Source organism: Telopea speciosissima, chromosome 11 (assembly GCF_018873765.1).
Source record: "Telopea speciosissima isolate NSW1024214 ecotype Mountain lineage chromosome 11, Tspe_v1, whole genome shotgun sequence".
Lineage (NCBI taxonomy): Eukaryota > Viridiplantae > Streptophyta > Magnoliopsida > Proteales > Proteaceae > Telopea > Telopea speciosissima.
This window is the reverse complement of record NC_057926.1, coordinates 34,896,693-34,907,920: the sequence shown is the minus strand read 5'-3', so window position 1 is coordinate 34,907,920 and position 11,228 is coordinate 34,896,693. Positions and strand designations below refer to the sequence as shown.

Genomic DNA, 11,228 nt, shown 5'->3' with positions numbered 1-11,228 from the left:
CAGCCTGGCTTTATATCGTTCAATGCTCCCATCAGCCTTATGTTTAACTGCAAATACCTATTTACACCCTACAGCTCTCTTTCTCGGTGGAAGTTGAACCAAATCCCACGTGTTATTTTTATCAAGGGCTCTCATCTCTTCCTTCATAGCTTCTTTCCAATCCAAGTGTGCCACAGCCTCCTGCCAAGAGTTAGGAAGAGACATAGAAGACATGGAAGCAAGAAAGGTTTGAAAAGTGGGAGATAATGAGTCATAAGAAACAAAATTTGAAATTAGATGCTGAGTACAACTATGTTTACCTTTCCTAGTAGCAATAGGAAGGTCAAGAGTAGGATCATAATTAGGAGGAACAGATGGAAGCTTACCAGAGAGTTCAGAGTTAGTAGAACTTGGAACCTCTGCAGTCAATTTTAGTGGAAAGATGGTAGTAGGCCTATTCTGGTCGAGATTTTCCTTCCTGCCATATGTCAGTAGTGACTTATCTCCCTGAACCTTTTTCCCATTACCTGGCTGATTATTTGGCTGAGGTACAGTAGGAGACTCCCCCTGAACAGAAATCTCACCTTGCTGTTCCTGACTAGTAACCCCTCCTCAAGAACATCCTCTTCTTCCCAAGGCAGATCTATGGGAATTTGAAGGACCTCTTCATGGTGAACAGACTCCTCCTGAAGAGGGACATGGTAAAAGGGAACATGTTCCTGAAAAATAACATCCATGGAAACAAAAATTTTTCGAGAAGGATGGTAACATTTATGCCCTTTTTGGGTAGCTGAGTATCCCAAAAAAATACACCGAATACCCCTAGGGTCTAATTTTCCATGCACATGATGATTCCGAACAAAAGCAACACAGCCAAAAACCTTAGGTGAAACAAGGAAAGTGACACTACCTAGAAGAGTCTCAATGGGGCTCTTATTATTTAGCACATGAGATGGCATCCTATTAATGAGAAAGGCTCCCGTGGTGACAGCATCTCCCCAAAACCAAACAGGGACATTCATTACAAACATTAAAGACCAAGCAACTTCAAGGAGATGTCAGTTCTTCCTCTCTGCCGCTCCATTTTGAGGTGGAGTATCAACACAGGAAGTCTGGTGAATAATCCCATGGGCAGAAAAATAAGACTGAAATGCCCTAACCGAATATTCAGTGCCAGTATCAGACCGTAAGATTTTGATTTTAGCATCAAACTATGTTGAAACCATGTTATGAAAGTGCTGGAAAATAGAAAAAAACATCACTTTTCTGGTGCAATAAATAAACCTAAGTTGTACGACTAAAACAATCAATAAAAGTCACAAACCATCGAAAACCAGAAGAAGAAACCACATGAGCAGGGCCCAGACATCAGAATGAATTAAACTAAAAGGAATTAAACTCCGATTATCCGACACTGGGTAGGTAGATCTGGTTTGCTTTGTAAAAATGCAAGCATCACAATGAAAATTGTTCAAATTACAATCTTTAGAAAAACTAGGAAATAAGCTAGTAAGAGTTCTTAGCGGTGGGTGTCCTAATCGACGATGCCACGTATGTAAATCAGCAACTGCTTTAGATCCAGATCCTGGGAGAGAAGCCACGATAGATAGTGCAGTAGGGGGCTGCTCTAACAGGTATAGGCCACCTTCCATCTTACCACATGCAATCGTACTGCCCGTTTCCAAGTCCTGAAATACACAGTGAGAAGGAAAGAAAGTCACTTTATAATGAAAAATGTGGGACATGAAGAACAAAAGATAAAGAAAGGGAAGGTGAACAATTTATAACTCCCTTGCCAGATATAGGAGAAAAGGATCCATTAGCAACTCGAACTTTATTATTACCAGCTAATGGATAATACTGGGAAAAATGCTTTGGAGAACTTGTCATGTGATCGGTAGCGCCAGAGTCAATAATCCAAGAAGTGGATTTGACAGAGGAGCTCTGACCACAAAACGAAATACCTGTAGAAGGACTGGCAGAGGAAGGAGCAATAGTGGCAGAGGCAACACTAGCATTGGTCGAAGGTGCTGAAGTAGTAGATTCCAGCCTTGACATCAAACTCCGCAGGTGGGTCATCTCATCGGTAGAGAGAGGTGTATTGGTGGTACTGGAATAATCATCCCCAGAGACGGATTGATGGGCAGTACTTCCTCCAGATTTTGGCTGACCATGCACACGAGACTCAGGTAGACGGCTAAGAAGCTTCCAACAACGATCCTTAGTGTGATGCTCTTTCCCACAGTAGTCACACTTGATAGAAGGTCGCCCAGATGGGGCAGCGGGACCACGGTTCTGAACAATAGAAGAAGCTGTAGCGAGAGGCAAAGCTCCTTTAGAGAGAGTTGTATAGAGAGCAGCATGCTCTACGGTAGGATGGTGGACCATAGCCTCACGTCGACTTTCTTCAGAGGCAACAATAGCATATGCCTGGGCAAGGGTTGGAAAAGGATCCCTATTCAAGACATGGGCACGAATGGGATCATATTCCATGTTCAAGCCGGCCAAAAAATCATACACCCAAAGCTTTTCTTCCCATTGACAGTAAGCAACAGTGTCAGCCTGGCACGTAGCAGTAAACTTCCCGTAGAATTCCAAGGTTTACCAGATACCTCTCACGGCATTGTAGTACTGGCTAAGAGTAAGATCCTTCTGTTCCATCTTATGTATCTTCCGATGGAGTTCGTAGTACTGGGCAGCATTACCAACCTTAGAATGGGTTTCTTTGGCAACACTCTAGACATCGGCAGTAGTCTCCAACAAAAGATAACTCTGAGAAATCGCAGGATCAATAGAGCTAAGTAGAAACGACATCACCAGGCACTCATCAAGACCTCATTTATCCTGGGCCTTCCCTGCAGCAATTGGACGAATAGCGGTACCCGTCAGATGGCCTTTCAAACCACGGGAACCAACGGCAAGCGAAACAGACCTCGACCACATGAGGTAATTATTGCCGTCCAGTTTGACAGAGTTCATCTGGAAACTAGGGAAATCCTTCTCACGATGCACAGAGGTTCCCCCTTGTCCAGAAGAAATAGCAGAATTTTCTTCGTCCGACATTGCCACAAAGAAAAAAAATTAATTCCGAGGCTTCACTCAATGAAGCAACTCATAAAAAAATCCCACGAAAGAAGGGGATTTATCTCATTCAGATGAAGTAGCAAGCCCTTGGTGGGATAAACTCACCACCAAGGGAGGTGGAAAAAGGAGAGCAGGAAAAAAAAACCTGCGGCTGCTGGTTTGGTGTGGCGGGAAGAGAGAAGTGAGGCGGAAAAAAAGAAGGGGGCAAAAACGAGAAGAGGGAGGCGAGAAAGAGGGGCTGTAGTCTCGCGGAAAAAAGGAGAGAGGCGAGATGGAAGGGAGAGGGCAGAAGTGGTGGTGGAGCTACAGTGGTGGTGGTGCTGCTGCGGCGATATGAGAGGCGGCTGTTTCAAACATGGTGCGAATCCCTAGAATTTTTCTTGGCTCTGGATACCATGATGAAATCTCGGAAATTGGGAGGGAATGACTTGTGTCAAAGTGACACAGGCCAGCTTTATTTATAATAGAATAGAGTACAAGACCAAAATACCCCTATGACAGTTCTACCCTTGTACCCATATTACAACAGTGGATAATTGTATGACTTAAACTAGCCCTAGGTGGGTTTGTTTGATCTTGGGTGGTTGTGGATGATTTAATCAAGTTTCATGCTTTCTGTTATAGTTTATAGCTTTGGTTCCTGCCTAGGTTTTGGGGTGTGATAATTTGGTTGTAAGGGAAGTAGGGTAACGGGGAAGTGAAGGGAATATTTGCATTTCCTGTAAAATAGATTTCACTTCCTAGGGAAATATTTGCATTTCCCTTGCAACCAAACAAAAAATGACTTTTCCTGTAAAATATATTTTATTTCCCAGGAAAATAAATTCCCTTGCAACCAAACAGGGCTGGAAGGAATACAAACACACTAAAGCATATAATTATGTACTAGTGTAGCTCACAAATGTGTGTGTGCGGAGATGTACTTAGGCATCATTGATTTGCATATGGGATGCTATGCTTCATTTTATTGGCTACCTTATTCACATATAGGTGTTGTCTAATTAGCATATTCTTTTTTTCTAAACCATAATATTTGTTCCCAGGATCACCCCTTATTCTTTTTCATCATTGATACAGCTGGTACAGTCCTCACCTGTTGAAATGAAAAGGAAAAAAGAGCACTTAAAAGGAAAGGATCGAGCAGCAATCCTTTTGATGCATCATACTATGTTGCAATGAAGGAAATGGCAGCACTCTTTCGGCACCCACTTCCACCCCCATTAAGGCACCTTTCCTGCTGTGATTGGAGGGGGAAATTCTTGAAGAATCAACTTGTCAATATAGATCGGTATGCAAAGGACATGTAATGTAAGTCACAGCTTGCTTTCTATTGATCCACTCAAAAAAAATCTTGTCCTCTTTGAGTCCTCTGACTGTTACCAGTAAGTGGCTATAAGAAGGCTAACTAATTGAGGGCTTTAACAATAGTGCTTTACCTTACGAGTTACCATGCCATGGAGTCTGGTGCCTGAAGATCCTGAATGCTGTCTTTGCAGCCTGCACTGGGTTTAGAGTGGCTTGTGTCAGAGATGGTTGGTGTGAGCAGGAAGCTGCCATTATCCTGCCAATGCCTGTCTTCGAGAGGGTGATTCATTGAATGGTGATATATTTGCTTTGAACGAAGAATCCCTCCCAAACCCCTCTGCTGAGCTGTTCACCAGAGTGATTTGCAAACATGATGAGATACAAACTGTTGCCATCACATTGGTGTCCCTCATTGTTGTTTCTTCTTTGCAAGAAGTTCATGAGATAAACAAATTGTCAAAAAAAAAAAGTCCATGGAATTGCTGGCCTTTTCCCATTCTCAATTGGTCATGAAAAGAATTTTACAGCTAATAGATGTGTTGCTAGGCCTTTCTTAGTACTGTGTAAAAGACTTCTAAAAGATGGGAAACAATTTGTTTTTTTGCTTATTTAATCCATAATTTTTTTAACCTCCTGGGGTTTATTGGTAAAAATCTTAGAGAATGCATCTGTGATGCCTTTGTCTTCTTCACTGTTTCCCCAGAATTTCTCTGATATAGTATCTTACTCTTATTTTAAGGTTTGCTTATCTACTTGGTGTAGCTGTGAGGTGTGAGTGTGACAATCTACTTTTTGGTGAATAAGCTACTAATATTTTTGTATTTTTTTGCAAACTTTCTCCAAAATTTTCAATTGGCATAGAAAATAAATTGTTGACATAGTAAGTTTAAACAATGTGTGAAATATACAAGAATTCAACCCCCCCTCTTTCTAATTCACTCTTGTAATAAATAAATATTCCATACCGAGTGCATTTCTTTATTGTATTATTATTATGGCATTTGTATCAGCCATAGGGGAATTGTTTTCGTGAATTTCATCTCTTTTTTTATGCTATCAATTTATGTGCTTTTCAGTTTGAGTAATTTGACAATTTCTAGGTGACCCAAAACTATGAGCTGCCTTTTAAAGTTTCTATTGCTCTTCTTGCTTCTGAATTTTTGACAGCAGTTGGAAGTGGGAAATCAATTAAGGAATAAGGACCCTTGTGCAAATGTGAAAAATTCAGACCCCTTTTAACCATCAAGACTGTCCTGATTTGTTGTTTTCTTTGGACAGGTTAGATTCTTTCTACAATACAAATTTAAAATAAAGACAATAGCCTTGCAAAGTGCAAGTAATGAAGAACATTTTCTCAACATAATTATTTCAAAATGCCTTCTAAAACGAAAACCAATTATAAATCTTTCAGTTCATCCTCAAATGATAAAGAGGCGCAGTCAACTAGCTTTTCAAATGAATACATCTGTGTGTGCAAAGTTCAATTTATTGTTTTTCCCCCTGAAGAGATAATGTCATTACAATTGGCAGGTAATTTATTTTTTATTTTATTTCAGATGTTTTCAGCATAATAATTGACCATGCCATCTTTGTGACTTTGTTTGCAATCTCAGCTTGCCACTACAAGTCTACAAGTGATACTTCTAATGAACAGTATTTACTTTGGGGGGGGGGGGGGAGAGAATTTTCTTGAGTTCTCATTTCTCGTATCCTCCCTGTAACTAGAGCAGTAATTCTATCTCAGGTGCTTCATTTTATTTTGTGATTTTCCAATGCCCTCTGTTTGTATTTGTTAACAGATTAAGCTTGTTGTACAATTTTTACTTCTAAGCATGCTATAGATTGTTAATAAAGAAAGCAAGAGAACAGATTATTACAATGGCAATTTGATTTGAGAACAAAATATTCTAGGTGACTGGGATTTATTGAATAATGTCAATGATGTACTTGTATTTTTTGTAATTAATCTTCAAATGTTTTAGTCTCACAGCAGATTTGGTTTGTTAAGTAATATAACATAAAATCATCTGGTTTCATCAGTGGTCTACCAACCTTTAGCCTCATTGTAGGAGGATGTATGTAGCTGCTGGTCAACTGAATGGTTCAGACTTCTGATTATTGTTAGGGTTTTCTTTCTTGTCATGAGAAGCTATGAGAGAGTGGTTTGAGGTGGCACGGTCATGTTCTATAGAGGCCTCTGAATGCTCCAGTTCGGAGGAATGGCTTGATTCAAATTGAAGGATTTAAAAGAGCTAGGGACAGACCTAAAGTGATCCTAGGAGTAGTGAGGAAAGACTTGCGTAGTTTGGGCCTCCTCTCTAGCATGGCATCGAATAAATATGTATGGAGGATCAAGATACGTGTTGTCGACCCCTTTTAGGTTGCTTTTTGTGTTTTCTACGGATGTTAGTGTGTTCTTTCTCTTTATAATTATTATTTTTTAAGTCTGTCTTACGAGTATCCATGTAAGCAACCCTATTTAGTTGGGATAAGGATCTTTATTGCATCCAGTTTCCAGCCTAGCCCAGTTCCCCAGTGCCTTTTTAACTAGGGGGGGGGCAATGACCACCCTACCCCTGCCCGGGTAGGGTCCACCACTCCCTTATTAGAGGCACTGGGGAACTTGGCCGAGCAGGGAACTGGAGGAGAAAATTTTCTGTTGGGATAAGGCTGTGTTGTTTTTTCCTTCCTTGTCACTATGCTTAGTGAAGTGTAAAGCTTCACTATTTTCCATATGACAATACATGGGTTAGTCCATGTGATAGAGGATCAGGCAAGCATCTTATTGGTACAATTTCAGCTTAAAACGAGTAGAGGAAGTAGGTAAAATTACACAAGATGCAATTTTGTATTTTATATTTATCTCCATTCGATGTTATTTTAGTAATTTACTAAAACTTTGAATCAGAGTTTGAATGGTTTTCGTTGCTTACTTTGGACTAAAATTTGATCATTGAGATTTATGTGCGGTCCTATCACATGGACTAACCTATGCACTAACCTATGTACTGTCAAGTGGCTAATAGTGAAACGTTATACTTTACTAGGCATAGTGATACCTAGAAGGACTCTAAAAAAAATTATACCACTAAGGACGTGGGCAGCTGCTATAGGATGGAATTGAGTATAGTTTGAGCCAGACTTACAATCACATCCTTAATCCTCCTTTAATTGATTTAATTGATCCTCTCCCAAATCTGTAGGAGGGGTTATGTGTGAATCATTCAGTTAAGCATGGTTTTGAGCCCGAAAAAATGTTTTCTTAAGGGTGCTAACTGCCCGGGATGTGCTTCAACAACTTAAATTATCTCTATTATTAACAAAAATAAAATTAGAAAAGGGGAAAAAATGAATAGGGTTTGAAAGTGTGGCTTTCCTATATCAAGTGAGATTTACTATGTGATGATTTTATTGAAAAAGACCGAAGTGTATACAATCTTCATTGCGCATACGTAACGCTTTAACTAGTCCACAATAGTGTATACCATGATTCATCTCTCTATCAATAACCTTTTTTTTTTTTTTTTTTTTGGGACTATCCTACTCAAGGGCCCTTAGGCCAACTACAAGCTAAGGGAAAGGCTAAGACAAGCCCACAATCTACAACTAGGGGGGGAAGGGGGAGGGGGGGAAGGGGGAGGGGGTGAGAGGTGCTTTTTTTCTATCAGTAACTGAATGCATTGCTATGGATGTGAAGTAGGCCATTATCTCGTCAATAATGAGCCAAGGTCAAATGTGTAGGGAATCCCCCCCCCCCCCCCCCTAGTCCTTAACTTAGGCTGATAAAGAGCTTACCTTCTCTTCAAAGTTCATGATATCACTAGGAATTAGAGAGGATTATTTTCCATCTACAATAGGTGGAGAAGGCAATTCCTCAAACAACTGTTGAGCTAAATAAAAATCAATCCCAAGGATGGGGGAGTCTTTCTGACTATAATCACAAGTACAATGTGTCACATAATTGCAAGCAAAGAACAACTCAAAAGATCTTCTTTAAGCAGGTTTGTCTTTATCTTTATTATCTGTTTCCTACTAGGAGCATTTTGTTGTCCTTCCCTTCACTCGAAATCTTCTTCTTAATTTTATTGGTGTAGGCGACAATATGAAAGCAATAGTTTAGGGCCTACTTCAAGGCCTGCATAGAGTGATGGCTTTGGTAATCCAGAATCTTGAGATAAGAACTAATTCTAGTGAGGTGATGAAGTTTTTGAACTACTGGAGACGGATCAATGTGGCCTTGGAGCTCTTTCCTTTTTTTGGTTAAATTCATTTCAATTTTAACGATTTAACTTGAATCTCAATAATATGATCCACCATGTATTTTTACTTATCTCTAGTATCCGAAGTTTTATTTCACAACATAGCATTTTGTATTTATGCTCTAACCTACTACCTACAACTTGAATGAGATATCCACTAAGTTGAGCCAATTAAGCTCCCAAGTGGCGAAAAATATGTAATAGTTCACGGTCATTTCCTTAATTGCTAGTTAAGGTGGGATGAAATTTTGTTTAGAGTTTGATCCTCACCTCTTATACACCTATCAAGTTCCAGTCCAATTCGAATTTGCGGATGATAAAATAGTATATTGGAAAAATATTACAAGCACCATCCATACGAAAATTTTAAACTTATAAGAATATTTGATAATTTATATTATATTTATTAGAAATAGAAAACATTTGGATCCAACTATTTCGAGATTTCTGATTCGCCAAGCAAAGGTTTTGCTTCAATGGTGATGAAGAAGAATCCTTCTTAACCCATGGGACTGACTTCCACCTCTATTGACAAAGTAAAAAATATCCTACCCTTTTTAGTCATTTGACGATATCGAATTGGCCCAATTGGATCGATATCAGCCATAACGGATCGGATCTATTACCGATCCATTTGAATAGTCAATAGTTAAAAAGTACTAAAAATTAACCCCAAGGGGCAGCATAGTTGGCAAGGGACGAGGCCTAAGGAAGTTGAAGGTCCTGAGTTCGACTCCGTCTCTCCCCTTGGGACCATCCACCTGAGAGAGTGTGTTGTGGAGTTGTGTACGAGCCCTGGGGGAATTAGCCTTTGGCCACCTCCAATTCCAAAAAAAAAAAGTACTAAAAATTGATTGTGCCGTAGCGCAACTTGCGCCTAGACACATGAGCCTGCTATTCAGGGGGGCAGGGTGGTTATTTCGCCCGACCTTTTTTTGTTTATTTAAAAACAAAGATAAATACATCGAAATCTACTTGATTCTAAATGATATCAGGATTCTAAAAAAATATTATATCGAGATAGATCTCGATAGCTATCCGATACAGAAATTCTCGAACCATGATACTAGTCCGCTCACTAATTTTGGGACTAGGGATATAAATGGATAACCAAAATCCGAATCCGAATCTGCATCCGGTTAGGGACATTCGTATTTGTTTAGAGATATCAGGAAAAAAATTCAAATACTCTGATAAAAATCCGTCCGAAAAAAAATCCGAATATTTAATAATAAAAAATTAAGTAAATAATAATTTTGAGTCTTTTTGAAGATTCAATAGGTTCTAGAATATGATGAAAAGAGAACCACGATCTAAAAGATATGGACTGAGAGTGAATTGTATCCACTAAAAGGAGGAAGGCCCAGATTACATAAGGCACAGATATAAACGGATGATCAAAAGTCTAAATCCGATCCACATCCAAATCCGTTTAGAAATATCCATATTCGACCAGAGAATATCGGGATCCGATCACATCCGATCCGAATCCGATCTGTCTACCTCCCCACTTGACTCTCTCCTCTCACGAATCTCTCCTTCTCCATTTCTTTGTGCTGCCCCGCCCGACCCCCTTCTGTACACTCCTGTATTCTCTCCTCTATTCAAGGTACTCTGTCTTTTCTCTCTGCCTCTTAGTCTTCTTCCCTGTATTTCTTCCCGATTTCTCTCTTGAAGATCGAAAGCTAGTCTCGTTTGCACTCGAAGTTGAAAAGGATTCCGTATTTCATTTCTGATCACCATTTTTTTTGTTTGTTTTTTCTTTTTCCCCTGAAGGTTCTTGCCGAAATCGAACAAAACTTTCTTGTTTTTTTCCTCCCTCTTCTCGTTGCCGTTAGAGTTCCAACAAACAAAGGTGGGATCACATTTGCCAATATTTTCTTCCAGATTTCTCTGAGAAGTATTTCGACGACACTTGCGAGCAAAGGTAAAAATTCCCCTCTTATCAGATCACAATTTTCCATTTTCTAACCTTCTTTTGAGTCTTGAACGGTTCCATTACAGGCATGTCGTTCTCACTCCTGAGTGGTCATTTTATGGTTTAATTCGACATTGGCCCTTTTGAGTCTTGAACAGCAAAGCTCCCCATGATGCAGCTAAAACTCGAACTTGGAAAGTGGCCATTTTGCATTTTCTTCCACGCTGCCTCTTTTGAGTCTTGAACAGCAAAGCTGTCCCATGATGCAGCTAAACTTGAACTTGGAAAGTGGTTATTTTTTCATTTTCTTCCCCGCTGCCTTTAGGAACCATGATTTGCAGAGCTTTGATGCTCTGTCTATGGTGGTCCTGCTTACTGGGAAAAAAAATGACGTACAGAGCTTTGAAGGTCTGAAAATGGAGGATGACCATTTTGGTTTTTGCAACCTCGCCCCAACCCCACCCCTTTTTCTGCAATGTTCTATCAAATTTGAGAAAAATGCAACCAAACAATTGCAATTTCTTGAAAAAAAAAAATTCGTTGAATTATTTTAAGAAATCAATCTAGAATCGAAATCTAAATCCAAACAAAGAGAGACTAAGTAAATTCTATTCAACTTTAAGTTGATTTGCTTCTCTATTACATTGTTTTTTCCGAACATATAAGCAGATTGAACTAGTGAA

General features: G+C 39.6%; 1 long non-coding RNA gene across 1 annotated transcript in view; it reads right to left on the bottom strand.

Annotated features, from left to right (window-relative positions):
* Positions 1–11,228, bottom strand: part of LOC122646112 — a 35,451-nt gene that overhangs the window by 14,905 nt on the left and 9,318 nt on the right. Inside the window, exon 3 of the long non-coding RNA XR_006330563.1 lies at positions 4,139–4,382. This is a non-coding gene — a long non-coding RNA (uncharacterized LOC122646112). The remainder of the gene's footprint in view (positions 1–4,138; positions 4,383–11,228) is intronic.